This window comes from Pleurodeles waltl, chromosome 4_2, assembly GCF_031143425.1.
Source record: "Pleurodeles waltl isolate 20211129_DDA chromosome 4_2, aPleWal1.hap1.20221129, whole genome shotgun sequence".
In the NCBI taxonomy this organism is placed as follows: domain Eukaryota; kingdom Metazoa; phylum Chordata; class Amphibia; order Caudata; family Salamandridae; genus Pleurodeles; species Pleurodeles waltl.
The window spans coordinates 788,789,391-788,810,588 of NC_090443.1; the positions used below are offsets into that span (position 1 = coordinate 788,789,391).

At 42.7% G+C, this 21,198-nt stretch overlaps 1 long non-coding RNA gene across 1 annotated transcript in view; it reads left to right on the plus strand.

Moving 5' to 3' along the window:
* The window catches only part of LOC138293295 (uncharacterized), a 99,461-nt gene extending 78,916 nt beyond the window's left edge, over positions 1 to 20,545 (plus strand). The window contains exons 4-7 of the long non-coding RNA XR_011202953.1: positions 9,820 to 9,858; positions 15,675 to 15,758; positions 18,095 to 18,245; positions 19,071 to 20,545. This is a non-coding gene — a long non-coding RNA (uncharacterized lncRNA). The remainder of the gene's footprint in view (positions 1 to 9,819; positions 9,859 to 15,674; positions 15,759 to 18,094; positions 18,246 to 19,070) is intronic.
* The last annotated feature ends 653 nt before the right edge of the window (positions 20,546 to 21,198 follow it).

Below are 21,198 nucleotides of genomic sequence, written 5' to 3' on the forward strand. Positions count from 1 at the left end.
TATGTATGTAGAAGGCAGGACATGTGCCTTGTAGCGTGGCTTGTCCTGGTAGTGACAAACAGCCTATTTGGTTTCTCACTGCTGTGAGTGCTGCATTCTCATAGGATTGCATTAGAAATGCCCTGCCTTTTGTCTAGGGGGTATTGTCTGATTTATAAGGGGTAGCATAGGCATGATTTGTATAGTTATAATGGTAATGAGAAATGCTGCTTATTGGTGTACGTGAATTTTTTGTTATCATTACGGAGATGCCACGTCTAGAAATTGAGCATTTTTCTGTGCTTAAGACTCTGGTGTTTTGCAGCTTGACTCCAATCCATGTCTGGGAATAATGACAGTTGGGCTTTGTGCATACCTTTCAGACAGCCTGTACACAGGGAGGGTGGAGGTGTTACAGAGGTGCATCTACATATTGAATGGTCTTCCTGGGCTGAGAGAAGGGGAGGCGGGCACACTTGCATCTGTAAAGGCCTCACACAAAGGGCTTGTTTACCCCCAACTGATGTTTGAAGACTGTGCTGGAGGAGAGAGAGGACACTCCCAGAACCAGTTGTAACTGGTTGAGACCTCCTCTCCCCCCTTTTTGAAAATGCTTGGAAAAACTGAGTATAAGTACAGGGGATTTTTCCCCATTAAATCACACAAGAAACATACTTGGAAGTGGACACAGAATGGTGCTGGAGGGACTCACCAGGAACCGCCTTGGACTGATAGTGCTGTGCTGACCTGTGACCTGCTTGGTCACTTGGAGGGACTGCCACTGATTGCAATCCTTTGTGCTGGCCTGCTGCTGGGCCCTGGCACCCTGTGCTCCATCTGTGTGTCCCCCAGTGGTGGGGTGCTTGGGCCACTGACCTCCTGCAATTGCTTGTTAGCAGCGTATGAGGAATGCAGCCTGTGCTACCTTTTCTGGACCATCGCGCTTTGTGAAGCGCTTTATTCCCCGGTCTATAGCACCAAGTGAGTGCTTAATTTTCTGCCCCCCTGCGCTTTATAAACGCCTTCCACAGTATGTCATTAATCTTTAGAGCCTACATGCAAGTTTTCATATGTGTATTTAGCATGCTTTCCTTTTGATTGGTAAATTAAAAAGAAAACATATGTTTTTCTCTTTATGGCTAAGATAAAAAGAAATATATGGATATACTTATATTCACTGAAAATAACAAAGGTTAAAAGGTCAGTATAACTAGGTGAACATTTCAGTTAAAATATTCTCTTGTGTATGAATAAAACCACTAAAATTCACCAGTAATAAGTAGTTCAAGTAATGTAACAGTGTTGTCACCATTGTTGTCAATTTAGATTTTTCAGTTATGTTATCACTGATGTCATAGAACATGTCATAAGAGATATAATAAGTGAGGTAGTTAACAGGGCATGGCAAGTCTTCAAGATTTTAACTGGAATCACTTAATCAAATGCCAAATCAACCAATCAATCAATCAATCAATCATGTGTTCTGTGTGTAGCACGGCTTGTCACCCGACTTGGTATGCAGGGGCTTACTGCAGATGTTTATTCACAAATCCAGGTTTTTAGTCCCTTTCAAAAGTTGGACAGCAAGGGTGAGGTGTGGAGATGGAGGAGGAGGGCATTTAGGGCTTTAGGGGTGAGGTGGGAGAAGGATTGTCCTATGGCATGGCAGCAGCATATGATCCTTGCAAGGGCGATGTGTGCTGAGCAGAGGGCCCTGGTCCATTTTTCGAGGTGAAGGCAGGGTTCAAGTAGGTCTGTCCTCGTTATGAAGGACTTTGTAGGCATAGGTAAGGAGTTTGAATTGGCATCTGTTCTGGATAAGGAGCCAGTGTAGGTACTTCAGGTGCTAAATTATGTGGGTTCTCTTGAGCAGGTTGAGCAACTGTGTTCCGGATGGTCTGGAGTCTTTGCACGACTTCGGTGGTGGTGCCTGCATAGAGTGCGTTGCCATAGTCCAGTCAGCTGGTGATAATGGCCTGCATCACTGTCTATCTCACGGTGATGTGGAGCCACTTAAAGATCTTGCAGAGCGTGGGGAAGCAGCCTGGAGAAACAGCATTGCCCTGGCATTTCATGGAGAGTTTGCTGTTGAGAATATTGCTGAAGTTGTGGGAGTGATTCTTTGGAGTGGGGGTGGGTTGAAGCTCAGCTGCATACCAGGAGTTGTTCCAGAGGGTTGAGTGTCTGACGAAGATCAGAGCCTCTGGTTTGAACGTGTTGAGCTTCAGGCAATTGTCCTTCATTCGGGTAGATTCATTCTTCAAACAGTTGTGGAAGTTGGTTTTCATCTTGGTGGGGTTTGTTTAAAATGAGAGGACGAGCTGCGTGTCATCAGGGTAGGAGATGGTTTTGATGTTATGTCATCTAACAGTGTCTGTGAGTGATATTATGTAGACGTTGAAGAGTGTTGGGCTTAGAGAGGAGCTTAGGGGGATGCCCGAAATGGTGTGCTTGACCTGTGAGGTGAAGGGTAGGAGGTGAACTCTCTGGGTGCATCTCACGAGGAAAGATGCCTTCCATCTGAGAGCATCATCTGTGGGCCCAATCTGGTGTAAATGGTTGATCAGTGTGTGTGGGAGATGGTTTTAAAGGTGGCAGAGGAGTTGAGCAGGACCGGGGCGGATGCTTCTCCTCTGTCGAGTAGGTGGCAGATGTCATCTGTTGTGGTGATCAGAGCTGTTTTGGTGCTGTGATTGGCTCTGAATCCTGATTGCAAGGGGTCTAGTAGGTTGCTTCTCTCCAGGTGTTGGTGAGTTGAAGGTTGATGGCCTACTCCAGGACATTGCTGGGGAATGGGAACAGAGAGATCAGTCAGTAGTTATGGAGGTCGCTGGATTCAGTAGAGGGCTTCTTGAGGAGGGGTCTGATCTCTGCATGTTTCCAAGCTTCTGGAATAGTGGCTGTGGTTACTGAGGTGTTGAAGATGGTGGTTAACTGGCAGCTGATCTCAATTCTTTTGATGTGGAACCAGGGGTTGGTGGGTGCTCCCGAGTAGATGAAGCTCATGAGTGTGATTGTGTTCAGTGTGATTAGTTGGCCCTAGTGCAGTGAGCAGGTGGTTGGTGGTGGAGGTTGATGGGATGCATGGGAGGTTGGAGTGTTGGGGATCGAAGTGACTGTAGATGGTTTCTATCTTGCTGTGTAAATGGTCAGCGAGCGCATCACAGAGTTCTTGTGAGGGGGGGTGGAGTTTTCAAATGCTGAGGGGCAGGCAAACTCTCAGATGATGGTGAAGAGTTCTTGGGTTTGGTTGGCTGTTCTTGATCCAGCGGGACAGGACATCTTTTTATTCAGCTTTGATCTGACAGTCGTAGTCATTGAGGGCCGTTTTGAAGGTGGCTGGGTCAGCGTGGTTCTTGCTGGTGTGCCATCTTCACTCCAGTTGTTTGCATCTGTGCTTGCTTTGATTCGCTGAGCTCCAGGGATGACCAGCTGGCTTTTTTGGTGGTTCTCTGGGTCTTGGCTGGTTTGATCAGAGTGAGCAGGTCGGTAGCGATGATGATCCAATCATTAATGTTCCGTAGTACCTAATCCAAGTTGCTGGTGATGTTGGGCTGTGAGGATCTGAGGGTGTCGGACCATAGCTGCTGATAGACCTTGGTCCAGCCAAGGGAGGGTGCGCTGTGGCAAATGGGACAGTGCAGGGTGATTTGGCAAAGGTGAAGTGTACGATGTAGTGATCGGACCTGGTGAGTTCTGTGGTGTTACCTGTAGATGATTCTGTTGCTGGATGTGAAGATGCAGTTCAGCGTGTGTACTGCTTTGCACCTCGGGCCTGTGACCAGCTGCTTGAGGCTGACGTTGTCCATTCTTTCTAGTATGTGGGGGAGTTGGTGTTGTTGGGGTCATTCATTTGGTAGTTGAGGTCTCCCAGGCAGATGTAATGTTCAAATTCAATGGCGAGAAGGATGATGAATTCAGTGATGGCCTCGCTGTGGCTGGTTCTGGGTCTTGGTGGTCTTAATGCAAGAGTGCCTTTGATGGAGGTGTTGTTGACGGTGAGGCGCTTGAAGTTCATGTGTTCCATGATGGGTGTGGTTTCATCAATGGTGATGGTGATGGTGCAAGTGATTGAGTATTGAGTTGTATATGATGGCGATGCTGCCTCTGTGTCTGATGGTGCGGTGGTGGTGTTTAATTTTGTAGTTGGGGGTGTTGCTGTGGTGATTTCCTGGGCTGAGACATGGGTGAGCCAGGTCCCTGTGATGAAGGTTATGTTAGGGGCAAGGGTGGAGATGGTATCCCAGACTTCGGTTGCTTGTTTGCAGAGTGATCTGGTGTTGAACAGGATGCACCTGAGTTGTTCCGAGGCCGTCTTGGTCAGCAGGAATGGTGAGGTGCTGGTGACAGTGATGGCGGTCAGTCCTGAGGTGGAGGCATATCGGCAGTGGGTGCAGGTGAATGATCCCGCTGTGTGGCAGGGTAATGCGAGGCAGGAGTTGTTGTTGCATCCGTTGTCGAAACCACGAAGATCCATGGAGCAGTATTGTGGGGGTGAGTAGAGACAGGGTTCCTGGTACTGGGCATCACCCAGGCACAGACGGGCACAGACTGGCTTGCCTCTGGTAGGCCCGCTGCACGCAACCCCTGTGCAGTCGCACAGCAGCCTCCATAAATAGTCCTGGGAAGTGAGAGGGGCTGGCAGGGAGGTGGCAGGGTGACGGGCAGGGGAGGGAAAAGACAGCAGGGAAAAACAGCAGGAAAAAATTAAGAAACAAAGTACAGGCAACAAAAGGGCACAGCAAGGAGGCAAAACAGAATGGGACAAATAAGAGTCCAGAAAAAGAGGACTATAATTACACTTTTCCAAAAAACACTGTACAAAAAAACAATTACCTTGATAGCAATTACATAAAGTGATGAGTCAGTCCAGGCGGGCTGCAGGATTAAACTGGCAGCCCTGTGTGATGCAGCTGGGCAGCAGAAACAGAGAGCAAGGCAGAGGCAATGGGGTAGAGCACTGAGACTGGGGTCAGACTGGTGTCAGAGGCTACTCTTTAAGCAACAGGGTGATTCACATTCTTCTTGCTATAGCTAGTGTGAGCTCTGACATTCTGTAGGTCCCTAAGAAGGCAATGTTACTTTATTCCTTCAACTGCATGGAGCTTGGCGTAAATCTTTTCAGTACATTTTGTTGATTCTTGTTTATTGTTAAGAAGTCACCAATAATTAAATGTACATTTTAGAAATTCAATTGCTGGGCAATTCAGCAATATGTATAGGGTTTTTAAATGACAAATGCAATTGCTAGCCCCTTTTTAACTTGCACATTTTTACCTTGTAAAAAAATCATAAGGTGATTAAGTATTCATAAGGGAAAATATTTTACATGCATATGGTCATGCAGACACATAGATGCACATATATACAACCTAGGACTTTTCAGGTGAAGAATGTTTTGTTTAAAATGCAAATACATGTTCCACTTATGGGGAGGGACACAACCATATCTAATCAGTGATCTACTGTTAATGTCCCACACATAGTTACAGATGATATAAACAATGAACATCTTCAGTGTCATCAAAGGTGACATCACATATCAGATAAATCTTGATATATTGATATCATCAATGACAACACTGAAGATGCTTCTTGCTCCAACATCTCACAATAAGCTAGGGTAATCGTTTGTCTATACCTAACAGGATCTTCAAGCAAAAGCTCTGTTATGGATGAGAAACAAGAACTGACTTTAGTGGATACCACCAATCCTTGGACATAGCTAATTGCTCAATAGTTAGGGGAACATTTTCAGACACTTTGCACAACACAGCAAGTGAAGTTACTATGCTAGGTTGTGCGCACGAGAGAGAGCTGATAGCTTCAAATAAATGTTCCACTTTTGTTCCCTCCATGTGCTGGTGCACTTGTGGCTGTTTAGTGCAAAAGGTGTGAAAACGTGTCTCTATTGAGGTCAAGATAGTGTTTGTGCCGGAAGGGATTTCTTCACACACTAAAACTATCCTTTGATGTTATTTCCTCTTTCTATGTGTGCTGCTGAATAATTAAATGTACGAATGTTCTGTAGCAAAAATCATAGAGTTGGGACTTAGGACCTGATTTAGAATTTGGCAGACAAAGTACTCTGTTGCAATTGTAAGGAAATACCTTGTCTACTAAACTCTCAGTTCACCTCCCTCATTTAGAGATGGGAGGACACTAAGCTGTCCAGTGATGGAGTTCCTGTTGGCTGTAGTGAAGGAAAGCTTCCTCCGATGGCCTGGCACAGCATGGAACATTGGAGGAGGGGCACTACACTGTCTGGCCTATTTAGGGTGGATGTAGTGATATCCTTTTTTTCCTGACCCTCACCACGAAGAAAAACCTGACAATGAAGGACAGAAAAACATAATGTCTCCCACACCCTGGGAGAAAAATCAGAGTTTGAGAGTTTGTTTTTAGATAAAAAACAAATGTTGAAAGTTTGGTGATTGGACATCAATACCAATGGCAGACGTCCACCAAACTATTCTACTTTGAAGGGAAGCATTGTGGTGGCAGATGTTTGAACTATGACAATGACCACAGGGATGACTGTCATCTCTAATTCTGGCCGATGATAGTCAAACATGGTGGTAGAGATAATGTCTTCCATCACCCTGATGGACTGTACTTTGTCTGTCAAAGCCTAAATCAGACCTTTCATGGGAAACTCTGTTTAGGTAAGCTCAAATAACTCTGTCCCCCTTGAGCAATCTGCATTAAATCTGAGAAAATAAATGTGTTGCGCAGATATGTCTGGCAATTTTCATAGGATTTCACAGAATGATGTGGCACAACTATGAACAAGTATAAAAATTCCTATGCAAGTCTTGATTTATCCATAACAATATAATCGTTAATGTCAGTCATAAAAACAACCACTGGTATGGACCAGTATTTCACTTATCTCTTTCTGTCTGTCTCTCTCTCTCTCTTTCTCTCTAAATATATATAAATATACTGTATGTACATTGCCTACTGGCAGTCGCCAGTAGTTAGTTATGGTTAGGACCTAGTTTCCAGAAGAAAAGCATTTTTGACTTACCTACAACTTTTGCTCAATTTTGACAAATCTTCATGGAATTATCCATAACAAGTGTGCCAGTGAATCTAGTTATGCATGGAAAGTTTCAGGACGAACCATCAAGCAGGTGTCAAGATAAAAGGGTGAGTCAAAAAAAGTGTGTTTCCCATGTCAGTTCCCATTGAGATCTTAGACACAACTGCAGCTCAAACCACTCAACAGAATTGCACCAGATTTGGTAGAAAGGTAACTCTTGGTCCAGAAAACACATATTTTTTTATTTGTTGTAAATGCATTCATTGGTTTTCAAAAAATTAAAGGCAATCCAAATTTGTATACCTAGGTGTGAGAATAATTTGCAAATTCTTCCAATGTCGTGAAAGAGATCTACACATCGAGAAACTGCAATCATTTCTAGGTTTATTCACTTTTGGAAGAGCTTATATACCAGATCATGCACAATACATTAGACCACTTCATGTCTTTATTTTTCCTGATTCATCAAGCAAACACTGGACACCACAACATACACAAATCCCCAGATCATCAAAGTCTGATGTACTTGAAGCAAAACATTTGCACACAGGTATTAACAAAACAAACTTGTTAATCCAGGTCATCCCAGGTACCATTGGCATCACATATGTCACATTCAATGAAGGTGACACAGTACCAATAGAATACAAATCATACTCCAATTTAGAAATACGTTTGGCACCAACAGAAAATGTACTGACTACAGTTAAGATGGCAGACATCAAAGAGAGGCCACTAGCCCAGGGAAAACACATCATTTATGTATTTCCAATACCAGCAAATTGAGGCTGTTAGCAAAGTCAGTGTTTCTAATGCAAAAGTATGATATCCACTTTGGATACAGCGGGCTACCTCTTTGACTGCCACTGATGTTGATTATGCTTTTGACCAAAAACTACAGACCCAAGAATTTCTCCAATATGAACTTGAATACCCCATGCCCACTAAAGATCAGTACTCCACAGCTTGCACACTAATTTGTGGAGTGATGAGGAATGATGAATTTCACCCTCAACAGACCCACATGCAGTCCTTGTGGGATTGCACAGAACAACTTGCAGAGCTTAATGTTTTGATTTTGGAACTGGAACATATAGCCCTGCAATTCCAACACTATTTGTGTGTGATTAGTACTATTGTGTCCAGTCTTTTAACAGGCCCTTTCACTACTGGTACCTTAATGAGTTCTGAGGTTCAAAAGGAAACATTATAAAGCTCAAATTCCTGTGGGTATGGTGACAGGTCTCAAAGACAAACTGCCACAGGCTCATGTTATACATACATTGGGCCACCAACATGTTTTAGGAAAGTCACTGACTGATGGAGCTGCCACACCTACAGTTGCTATGACTTCTTTCGCTATGATAATCTGTTTTCATGCCAGGATGGATGGTGACATCCTGGCTGCCATGAATGCTTTGGTCGATGGCATGCCCTACAAAAAGCTTACCCTATCAAATATTCCTACCACTTAAGTGCCCAAGATATTGCCTTTATTATAATACCAGGGGTGGGTGTTTGTTTGATCCCCAACATGCATTAGAGAACAGAACTGATTAAAGCAGCTCATAAGGGTGTTGCTTCTGCCCATGCTAGTTTGATGTCTACCATTTTCTCAGTACAAAAATGCTATTGGTGGCCTAGTCTATACAAGCAGACCAAGCAGTATGACCTTAACATGATATTTTCCAACAAGTTACAGGATCCACCATCAAACACCCACAGCAGACAAACCTCTCAAAATCAAACTTTATAGTGTATGTACTGGGTCATTGCGGTACCTTAAATTCAGATGGTGCATACAAATACATACTACGTGCTGTAGATTCTTGCTCCAGATTGCTATGGTTGTGGCCACAATGATCCGCAGACGCTTGAACTGTTATTAAAGATTTGCAAGTCTTTATTGGGACATACGCAGTCACAGCATTCCAATCGGACCAAGGCCCTGCTTTTGCCTCCATGACATGTAGGGATAGCATAGGAATGATGTGTTTTGGGATGCATTATTCTTCACCCTACCATCCTGCTGGAAATTCGGTAGTGGAGAGAAAAAAACAGGACTTAAAGGAATTGTTAACAGCTATGGTACTAGGTTCAGTCCGTAGTTGGCTCCAGCACTTGTATGGAGTCCAGAGGGAATTGAATAATCTGCCTAGAAGAGCTTTGGGAGGTCGTACCCCTTACAAAGTCCTGCTTGGTATCCCTATGTACGTCCTAGATCTTGATGGTTCTGGTGCAGTGGCGGCAGAAACTCCTTTTTACATAAATTAACATGTGATTCCAAAAGTTGGTGATCCAGTTCGAGAAAAGATACCTGTGAAGAAGGAGTTTGACCCATCCTACCAGTGCCAGCTCCAGGCATACACTGCACCAGAACTACTATTCTACTTCTGCTACCTGACTTTAAAGACAACCGCTTTGCCTCCATTGACCATGTCAAATTGCATCATGTGGCCGATCTTGCATAGTAGACCACAATAATTCCTTGATAGTTCCCTTACACCTCTCACTACCATACAGGATATACGTCTTCAAGCTATAAAAATGCTGAAATTGTTTCTCCAAGGCTAGGGAGGGCAGAGACTGAACATTTGTTGATTTCTGTCACCACGGCATCAACAAGAAATGTCCAAAATACTAATCTGCAATTTTCTAATGCAACTTAAAGGATGGAATTGTTAATGATGAACCCCCTTTGGATATATCTACCAGATATATCTACCAGTTCTCTTTTACCAGCACCATCTTCACTGCTTTTGGTTACTTTGCAAACATTGTTGATTTTTCTTCAGATTTTCCAGCACCAGCTATTGCATCAGCGCTTGATATATGTAAGTTTTTCAACTGTCTTAAACCAGACTATTTGATTCACCCATGGTTCTATCTGTGGATAATATTAACACTGTTTGCCTTTCTTCTTTGGATTGGTTTTGTTATTGTCTTCTTTCTGCTGATACATGGTCATTATCTTCCTGAGTGCTCTGCTTCTGAACTGGCGCAGGAGGTTTCATAGCCTTACTTGTTCTCACACAAAATGCTAAGAGGCTTGCCCTTTGTGAACATTTCTGGTGTTCCAGTTCCTTCTCGGATTGTTTGGGATAAAATACCATTTGATATATTTGGTCCTACCGAAATGATTGGGATGAAACAACAGTTGGTTCTATGCTTGCTGAGCTTGAATATTGAATATTACATTGTGATTGAAAGTATATATATATATATATATATATATATATATATATATATATATATATATAAATACAGCATATTATGGGGATATTTTCTGTTATCAGCATTATGGACACAAATGGTTGTCATGCACATTTTATCAACTCTACACAGGGGTTTAGAGTGCGCAGACTGGACCCTTGTTACATTATCACACAGCACTCAGGGTTCTTCACCACATACAGCATCAGTAAATTATGTCAACAAGAGTTGCCTTCCTCCACACTAACAGCTCTAAAAGAACACATTTCTCCATTTTCTGAAGATATTGACTTGCAAGATTTCCTGTTAGGTACCAGAACACCATGCTCTGCAAGATTAATATATGCAATGTATAATGAAATCTAGAAACTTTCACAAATGGAAGCTGCTGCACATTTAAGGCAAACAGATAAGGAACATTTAGAGAAAGCTTTAGCTTTTATTGATGTTGGCATGAACACATTGTCCACTCACATTTACACTTTAAACAACATTGTATCTTCTGCTATTGACATTATTCAAATTGATATGCCACGTTTACACCATTGACAAAGCCAGCTTAAGTCCACCATGAAGTTGGGTTGGAGGTTGCCAGTTCTAAAAGGTGGCTGTGTGTCATGGAAGCACATTAACTCTAAGTAGTTACTTGCTGCATTTAACCTGACACGGAAACAACAGATAATGGCTAAGAAGGGAGCTAGTTACATCATGCTTAATATATTTTTGAAAAGCTGTCTTTGACTATATCAGAAACACAATCATCAGGGCAGGGCCAATACTGACATTTCAATTCACTTTGTGTTTGAAACATTTTCCTATTGGCATGTATGAACAGCCAGGGGACACATACACCCATGAGATGTAGGAGTAGCCCTTTGATTTCAAATATTTGAATGGTAACAAGGAGGTTTTTCTCGTGAATATGAAACTTATGTAAGCCATTCTATGATTTGTAAACAGGTGGTATTGCACAGTGCATGCAATTCATTTGTGGCAAACTTAGCTTGCTACTCAAAGGCAATACCTGTCTGAAATGGGGCGGCCTCTAGTTGGCAGAGGTATACACCCTTGTTCAAGTGGGGACCACAATCCTAGTGAGGCTAAGTCACACACAATCCAAATTATCCTGCGCCCACCCTCTGGTAGCTTGGCACTGAGCAGTCAGGCTTAACTTACAAGGCAATTATTTGCACAATAAAGGATACAGTAACACAGTGAAAACACCACAAAAATACACCACACAGGATTAGAGAAAGTGATGATGTTCATCTGAATAAAATAAGGTCAGTACAACAAAGATTCAATAAGTACAATCAATCAATAGGTGACACAAAGTACCTGATTTCCATAAAAAATAACACGCATGCAGACCGCAGAGGAGGAGATGTTGCAGAAAATTAAGGTGTGCTTCGGATTTTCCAACAAGGCACAGACGTTGCGTCGTTTCTTTCCATGCTACAAGGGGCTTGCACCATTTTTTGGTGCGCAGACTTGGTTCCTCACTGTGAAGCGGGGTTCTTTCTGACTCACATCACCACTCCACCTCTCATACTCACATCGCCACATCACCACTCATACCACCATGGCGGTATGAACCGCTGGGCTGGAGATAAGCATCTCCGAACCGGCAATCCACACATGACCGCAAGTGGTATAATGAGCCGGCCTACCACCATGGTTTTCGCGGCGGTACCACTGCCACGAAAACCATGGTGATAGGGCTACCATTGACAGGGAATTCACTGTCACTGGAAGAAGGCTCCCCCACCCCTCCAGCAATCACCTAACCCCCATCCCTCCTAGAATTACAGTGCCCCAGCCCCCCAACCCCTTGCCCCACCCTGCTAGAATTACACCACCACCCCAAACCTCACCCCCACGCCCTAGAATTAAAGCACCACCCCAAACCATCCAACCCGACCCTCAACCCCCTCCCCACAATCATGCCGACACACACCGATACACACCACGCATGCACCCCTGCACCACCACTTCCATACACGCATTCACTCACACATGCTCCCACGCATAGATACTGACATGCAGACACGCACTCAGTGTAACATTCATATACGCATTCACTCACATGCATACAGCCACACATACACAGAACACTCACAGACGCATGCACACATGCAGACACACATTCATACAGAACACCCTCCACCCTCCTCCTCTGACAAACGCCCAACTTACCTGGTCCAGCAAGGAGGTCTTCCGATAGGGAACAGGAAGGGGCCCTGCTTCCTCCAGCAGCGCCCCGCCAGCAGGACACTGCCAAGCCATATGAATGGCCATAATATGGCTGGCGGCGTCCTTCTGGTGGGACGGTGCAGGTAGTAGCAACGCCCAGGTGCCTCGCCTGCCAGCATGGCTACTGCCGGATATCTGTCCTAATTGTGGCGGAAATCTGGCAGTGTCCATATTATGGGGGGCGGTCTTCTGGCACCTGTGGCATCGGCGGTTGACCACTGATGTCATAACGAGGGACAAATACTTTTTGGCCCTGAGACTTCAGAAAATAGGACGCAAGCTCAATCTAAACCCTTGAAGAACACTTCTCAGCAAAGTCCAGCAGGGCAGCAGAGCAACAGCAGGGCAGCAGTTCTTCACAGCAAAGCAGTCCAAATGAGTTGTTTGGGCAGCCAGGCAGTTCCTCCGCACAGGTTGCAGGTTCACGTTCAGAAGTGTCTGATGAGGATCAGAGACCCAGTTTATATATCCAAAAATGCCTTTGAAGTCTGGGAGAATTCAAAGATTGGTTTTGAAGTGCACAAGTTCCCCTTTCAGTACAGGCCTGTCTACCAGGGTCCCAGTAGGGGGCTTGGCAGTCTATAGTGTGAGGGCAGGCCATTAGCCTTTGAAATGTAAGTGTCAGGCCCTCCACCTTTCCAGCCCAGGAAGACCCATTATCTATGCAGATGAGTGCAGGTGTGACTGAATGTTCTGTGTTTGTCTGGGTGAAATGCACAAGGAAGCTGTCAACCAGCCCAGCCCAGGTGTTAATTGGAGACAGGCTATAAGGTACAGATGTATTTTAAGTGCAGAGAAATGCTCACTTTCTAAAAGTGCCATTTCTAAAAAAGTGATCTAAAATCCAACCTCACCAATAAGCAGGATTTTCCATTACCATCCTGGCCATTCTAAATATGACTTGGTTACCAATGTCTGATCAGAATCTACCACTCAAAAAGTATATGAGGGCAGTCCCAATGCTAGTTTATGAAAGGAGCATGCCTCACAGTAGTGGAAAATGAATTTAGGATTTTTTCATTCCCAGGCCATGTAAAACAAATATGTGCATGCCCTGCCTTTTGCCTATATAGCACCCTGCCCTATGGGTTACCAAGGGCCTACCTTAGGGGTGACCTCTATGTATAAAAAGCAGAGTTTAAGGCCTAGCAAGTACTTTTAAATGACAAGTCGAAGTGGCAGTGAACTGCACATACAGGCCTTGCAACGGCAGGCCTGGTACATGGTTAAGGGGCTACTCATGTGGGTGGCACAATCAGTGCTGCAGGCCCACTAGTAGCATTTAATGTATAGGCCCTGGGCACCTTTAGTGCAGTTTACTAGGGACTTACAAGTAAATTAAATATACCAGTTGGGTATGAACCAATGTTACAATGTTTACGGGACAGAGTACATGCACTTTAGCACTGATTAGCAGTGGTAAAGTGTGCAGAGTCCTAAAACCAGCAAAAACAGTGTCAGAAAGTGGAGGGAGGCAGGCAAAATGTTGGGATATGACCACCGTAAGGCTGTCAAGTCTAACACCATCCATTTGATTTGCCCAGTGTTTCAGTTACTTTCAAATGGGAACAACTTGCTGCTGAGTGATCAAGGCTGTTGTGGGGTGACAGCAGGTGTTGCATATGTGAGTTCTGTTTCTCAAATAGTGACCTGTGGTTGAAGTGCACTTTTCCCTCCCACACATGAGATTAATGTGGCAAATTTGAGACCTCACATTGATACTTATAATGTCAATGTTGACAAGCTAAGCAGATGAAAAGCACTTTTGTTTCCAAAACCCGTGGTCCTCACATCTGCCCGTGAACTATAAGACGTGCCAGTGGCAAGGCTGTCTGCAGAGATAGAGTCCATTTTAAATGCAAACATTCCAAAACACTTCAGTGTACTGGTCAGTCAGTTATATAATGTATCTAACACCGCAGGGATTGTATGCTTTTGTAAGGCTGTGGGTTCTAGATTTGTCAGTTCTTTCCAGACTGTGTTTAGAGGTTATACCTTCAGCCATTCACTCACCTCTTTCGAGTGTGTTCTGAGGTTTCCGAATATTTTGGTATTATTTGGCGGTATCTTACTGTTGCTATTTTTAGTTCGAAAAAGCTGCTCCATCTCAACTCCAACCAGCCCATCAGTGTCATGAATGCATAATGCAGTACTTTGAAGCAGCAGCATTGGAGGATCCTGACAAGAATTGGTCATTGTCATTTTGACCTATTCTCTGCTGTGTGAAGCCCATCTTCTGTTGTTTGTGATGCCCTTTCATATGTTCACTGGAAGTGTGCCTTGCTTTGAAACGTACCTTCTGTGTGCATTAATCTGATAATGATTTTGATGAGGGTTCATTGCCGGAATTGTCCCAGGAGATGGCGGTTGCTATGTCACTGCTTCTAAGAGCCACCCTTTGTGGATGTAGTGGCCATCTGTGCTTTTATATTTGGCACAGCATGGAATGCTGCACTCTCAGCTGCGACTTTGGCTGAGACAACGGATCACATGTGCTCGTTCCACCTTTTGAATGAGGCTAAGGTTGTTTTATTGAATGCCAAAGAATGGCCTATCCTGGATTCCATCTCCACTGATGTATTTAATGACCTAATGTGAGATTTTGATGGGTTTTGATTGGTATCTTTTTACAAATTGACTTTTTTTAATTTGGCCTTCTGCTTTGGCCTGGACTGCTTTGTCAACATGGACATTTCATCTCTTTTTGGTATATTTTATATTATGCTTGCTTTTAAGTTATTTATTTTATATTCTTATTCATTTTAGGTACTGAATTCTACACAAGTGGAGGGTGTTGTGGATTCTCCCTAGTGCCTGGGTTGGATACCCTTATTTTAACACTAGGCCCAATACCTTTCACATGTAGACACTTTTCATTAATTTCATATTTGTTAGCACAGCCAGCTTTAAGCTCATTATTTTTATATTTGCTTCCTTCTGAAAAGACATAGCTGTTCACTATGCACATTTTATCAGCCTTTTGCATGCATTTCACTTGGTGCCCTGTTCAAGGCTGTCATGTTCACTACATGTCATTCTAACATGCCATTCTTAGACATATTATCCTGTTAGACCTGTTCTTAGAACACTGCAGGAATTATTATATAAACACCACATAGGCCTAATGGGGGCAGAGTGCATTTGTGTCATGGCTGCCCTGTGACATACACGATTTCTTTGACAGCTTTGCTGATCCTGGGGCTGACTCTTCAGCCAAGCAAGATGACTTCCATCCACACAACAGGCACACCCTTGCCAGCCTTTTCAGGTATGTTGTCAGGGTTCTTCTCCTAGACTGTGATAGGCAGAAGGGTTACCAATGCTACGGTCTCAAGTTTTAGACAAAGAGTGTATGTAGGAATCTTGAGGCTTTCAGATCATACAAAGATGGTGGGGTTGTTTATCCTCTTTACCCAAATTGTAATGATGACCATTGTCTTATGTTTCATCTGCCTTATTTTCGCAGGCCATGCTTTTTATAATAGGATGCAATTTCTTTAGTTAATGCTTTGAAATCCATTTTGCATTACATATTCTGCCTTGGGATATGTGAGTCTTTTGTAACTGAATGAAAAGGGTGTGATCTGTTCACCAGGACTTTCCTGAGGAATTAGTGGCATGCTTAGGTTGACACAAATCATCTTACCTTTTTAGGGATGGGTGAGGCACTGCAGGCTACCCAGAAATCAGACTCACTGCTTTCACATGGTGTGGGACCAAATCAGTCACCCAGACACAGTGGTGCTGCAGTCCTAAAACATGCAGTCTTGATATCATAATAGGAACCACACAACATGCCTGGATTCATATATCTGCATTTAAGAAAAAAAGAAATGTATTACTTTAAAGTGCAAATATGTCTTTGATATTTAACACAAATCTAATGTCTCTGTAAAATTCTATGTTTTTATATTATATCTGTTCACAACATTTTTTCTTGATGTTGGGAAATAATGTAAGTATTTTGTAAATGCATGATCATTTAAAAGTGTGTGAATATTACATTTTAAATATTTTTTTTATTATTTTTCTTAAACAATCAGTCAACAGAAGTATGAACTAAACCGTGCAACTATTACATTTAAACACAGTTACACCACAAAATACTGTTTTAATTTAACAAAAAATAGTAATGTTCTTACTTTGTATATGTAAACACACTAGCCACCATTTTGAGTGGTGGTGACGCTCTTAACATTTAAAAATACACTGTTTCAGAGTCTAAAATGGTGGCAGCCTGACCTTGTCATCAGGAAATTTGCAAACATATGTCCGTCAGCAAAAGTTAACTGTGTAGTTGGTGTAAACTCTGCAACGGGCACAGCCATAGGGTAACGTGACTGACAGCAATGTACAACAGCCAATAGATGTGTTTGTCTCTGTTCACGATAGTGTGCATCATGTACATGTATGCAGCATTTGTAAAAATGCTCACTTGCCTCCTAACATTGTAGCCAACATCACCTCCTAAGCTTTGGGTTCTGTTTCTAGACTCTGGTAGACACAATGGTAGGAAGAGAAGGTAACAGGGCTTCTAACTTCTCAGCCAAGGAGGTGGATTTGCTGGCCACAGAGGTCTTGAACCTACATAGCCAGCTGTACGGCTCACCGGGTGTAATTCTCACAAACTTTTTTTTTATTGAAACACAGGCTAGAATGTTGCTTTCGCTTCCAGAGTGAAGTGTAGTGAATGAAGTGAAGTCAACTCAATATTGGAGATGTGAACACAATCATGTTACTGAGTGATTTTAAATGTCAAGAAATTTGAATGAAAAGTTACCTTGAAGATTGAGGTAATTCTTCACTTCAGTTGATTCACATATAAAAGTGTTGCATTTATGAACTGCAGGTCCCTTACTTCCAGTGGCCAGTCAAAACTGTGTCATAAATATCAGTAAAAAAACAGTGATATGATGAAATGAGAGAAATGTGAATGGCAGAAAAATAGTTTACGTTAAGAACTTGTCTGCATAAATATTTTCTGCCCTTTAAAGTTTTCCCATTTCCAAAATAATGAGTGGATGTTTGAGTTATACATGTGACAGTGCCACATATGGTGAAAGGTATGTCCTGTGCTGAAGGTACATACGACACAGACTCTCAATAACCATACAAGTATATCCCATACCTACACACACATATGCTCATACAACACCAAAAATCACCCTCTCACTAACACATACGGCAGCCCTTTTGTCATAGTATATGTTGCTAACCACATTATCAGACTCTGGGGACACTGGGCATTAGGCCTATGGAGCTGGGCGTGGGGGTGTGTGATAACAATGTACAAGATGTTTAGCCTTCATTAGCTCACAATGTTTTGCACTGATTAGAAGTACCTCTTACTACAAGAAATGTATCAGACCCCTGGCCTAGATGATGCTAGTGGCCTGGATTTGTAAAATACGGACCTGAAAACTGATGGGGGAACTCCAGCTCACTACAAATTTGTAGTTTCAAGTACAAACATTTTTTTAGAAAATCTGCTGTATTAACTTATCAGGCACACCTATGATAGATTTATCAAAATTGTGATACATCAATATCAACAAACAAAAGCTCACAAAACATTGTTTTCTTTATTTTTTCATATCTATACAGGTCAACATCCATCAGAAAAACACTAGATGAAAGGCCATCGCAAAGAAGATGCAGACTCTGGTGGTCTACAGGTGGCACAGCATTCACTGCAGAAAGAGTTCGGAGCCCCTACGACATTGGACCAAGAAGTCACATGTCTGCCTAAAAAGAGGTACTTCATTTTTTCAATGTTAGGAGGGACAATTGTACTAAACAGACCCTCAATTCATGATTGGGTTAGATATGATGCTCCATCACAATTGTGAGGAGGTTATATTGGCCCTATTGCAGATGTGCTAGCATACAAGGCACTTTTGATACAGTGGATGTTCCACACTTCACATTGGTGAGGTGGTATAGTAATCAAACAATAGTGAGAATTTTATCCAAAATGACCAGGAACAAGGGAACAATGGCAACTTTTTTGGCAAAAACATATAAACATGTTTTCACTTCAAACATGAATTCATTTCACAGTTGCATATTGGCAAAAAGTCTTACTCTTTCTCAAATGTGCATGTAAGCCAGTCCATTTTTACAAACATGAATTTCATAAGCAAACATTATTACATGAAACTGACAGAAATGTGTACACACTGGTGAAAGACTAACACATACCCAAAAACAACATATTTGTGTCCTTTGTTATGCTCAGATGATAAATCAATATTGAAGAAAAAGTGTTATTGAAAGTGACATTTGCAGATGGACAATGTACATGGTACAAATGTTTATTTTTGTGACATGAGTTCACTATGTGAAACAACCAAGCTGTGCCATCCAGAGGTATTAAACAATTTTAGGAGAAATGTGAAATGGCTAAGAGAAATGGCCCGTAAGATGTTCTCTACATGCAAGGGGTGATGGGAAAGTATACCTATGTTTGAAAGCATTGAAGCAAGTGAAATATGAAAATTATGAAATGTTTTGTTCAAAAACCTCATGATCATTTTTCTTTGCACAGATTTAAAAAAAAAAATTGTATTTGTCTTTTCAGCATCCTCAGAAGCTGGCCAAGGGGACATTGGCCACAAAAGCTGGGAAGTAGCTAGCCACTGTGTGTTGGGTAGTGAGACCTCAGAAACCGATGGACACAGTGGCATGAAGGAGGAGGGGACTGAAACAAAGGCCACCAGCTTTTCATTTTCTGTGGAGGCCTCCACAAGTGACCAGTCCGTAGTTGGAGCAGACCCTACAGGACCTTCACAATCTGCATCCTTGTTCCCACTTAGATTCCTGTTGCGACCCTCCCTCTTGACCCCCCCCAAGTTGGCCAAACTCTCCCCCCTAAAAGGGCTAGGACCTCCTTTGCCGCATGTCACTACTCCCTGGTCTTCCCTGGCTGCACTCAGTGAAGACACTATTGATCTGTTACACAGCATCTCTGTAGGTGAGACAGAAATTGTGAATGGCATCCCAAAGCATTAGTTGCCAAATGCAACAAATGGTTGTATTTCTGGATGTCATTCATACTTCAATGTCTGGCATGCAGAGATCACGTGTGAAAATAGCCTCCGCACTAACTGCAACCCCCCAAATGGCCCAACCTAGTGCCCTTATTCTGGCCTCTTTCTCATCCCAAATACCAACTCCCACTCGAATCCCAAGTAATTCTTTGCAGGCACCCACTATAACAGACACAAGCAGGACACTCACACTCACACATAACACAGAGACACACAAAGAAACACAAACATATGCCCATCCAACATCCACACACTACTGACACTACACCCACAGGCACCACAACTACCACATATGCCACCACATCTACAAGCAAAACCACACCAACAAGCTCCACCACCACACCTACAACCACAACACACACAACCACAGACACAAGCAGTACCACCACCACCACTTCCACCACCACATCAACAACCACCAGCACACCCACAATCACCACAACAACCAGCACACCCACAACCACCACCACACCGATATGCGCCACAACCACAACATCTATCTCAATAGCACCAAACAAACAGACTCACACAAAACACACCCACACACACAAATCAACACCCACTAAACCCAATTGCACACAGTCACCGGAACACCAAACACCTTCTAAGAAATGCACACCAAACATACACTACATACACCAGCCCACATGCATCTGCAAAACAGACAGACACATACATCACCCACTCCAGCTCCATTTACCTCCCAAGTCAATCCTCTCCCACACCTTCTACCCCTTGTCCTCCACCCAATTTCACTTCTTATCTGTCCCTGACCCCTGTGAAGCCAAACCCAACCTTCCCAAGAAGGATCCTTCTTCGACTGCCCATTAGATGCACCTTCCTGAAAAGGTTGTCCCTTGGCAGTGTAATTAGGAGGCACGTTCCTGGGCAAAGACCCAAACAGTGATGCTGTGCACTCTGCTTTTTGGACATTCATGCTTTATTCTTTAAGAAAATTTTGGAGCCACAGAGTTAATTTAAGAATAAAAAATGTAATTTTCACAAAGTTTATTGTGACATTCTTTTTTAATTAAAAGTCATTATTTATTGACAATGGTATTTATGAACATGTGAGTTACATGGCCTCAATTTCAACAAAACAGTTTTTATTTATGACACATTTGTATAGTACATACATTAGTGATGTCCATTTGTAATGGACATGGTAATTTGAGTGTAGGCATTCACCATGGTAATGGACACTCACTCCAAAACTAAACATGTTTGCATCCTTTTAAATTGTTAAACCAGGTGTATTTTTAATCTGATAATTGTTAATAGTAAACATATATGCCTAACATATACACAATATTAAAGTTAAATGAAATGTAGTGATGTCCAGAAAATGAACTAGACAAGGGATAATATGACAGTAATATATACATGAAGTGTTTTATGTATGGAAGTGACATTGAATGTACATTTCTTGTAAACCACCTTGTTGCTTTGTGTGGTGCAATTACTACATTTTATTAGATTAATGTTGTTCAAATAATGTGCAATGCATATGTATCCGATGTGATAGTTTAGGGAAAATGATGAAACACACCTGTATAGACACATTTTAAATTTTGGATTGATGTGGCTTTTTGAGTAGGTGGTCATTAGCAAGAAGGCAGCTTGGACCACATTGGAAGTATAAATACAATGTACAGGTGT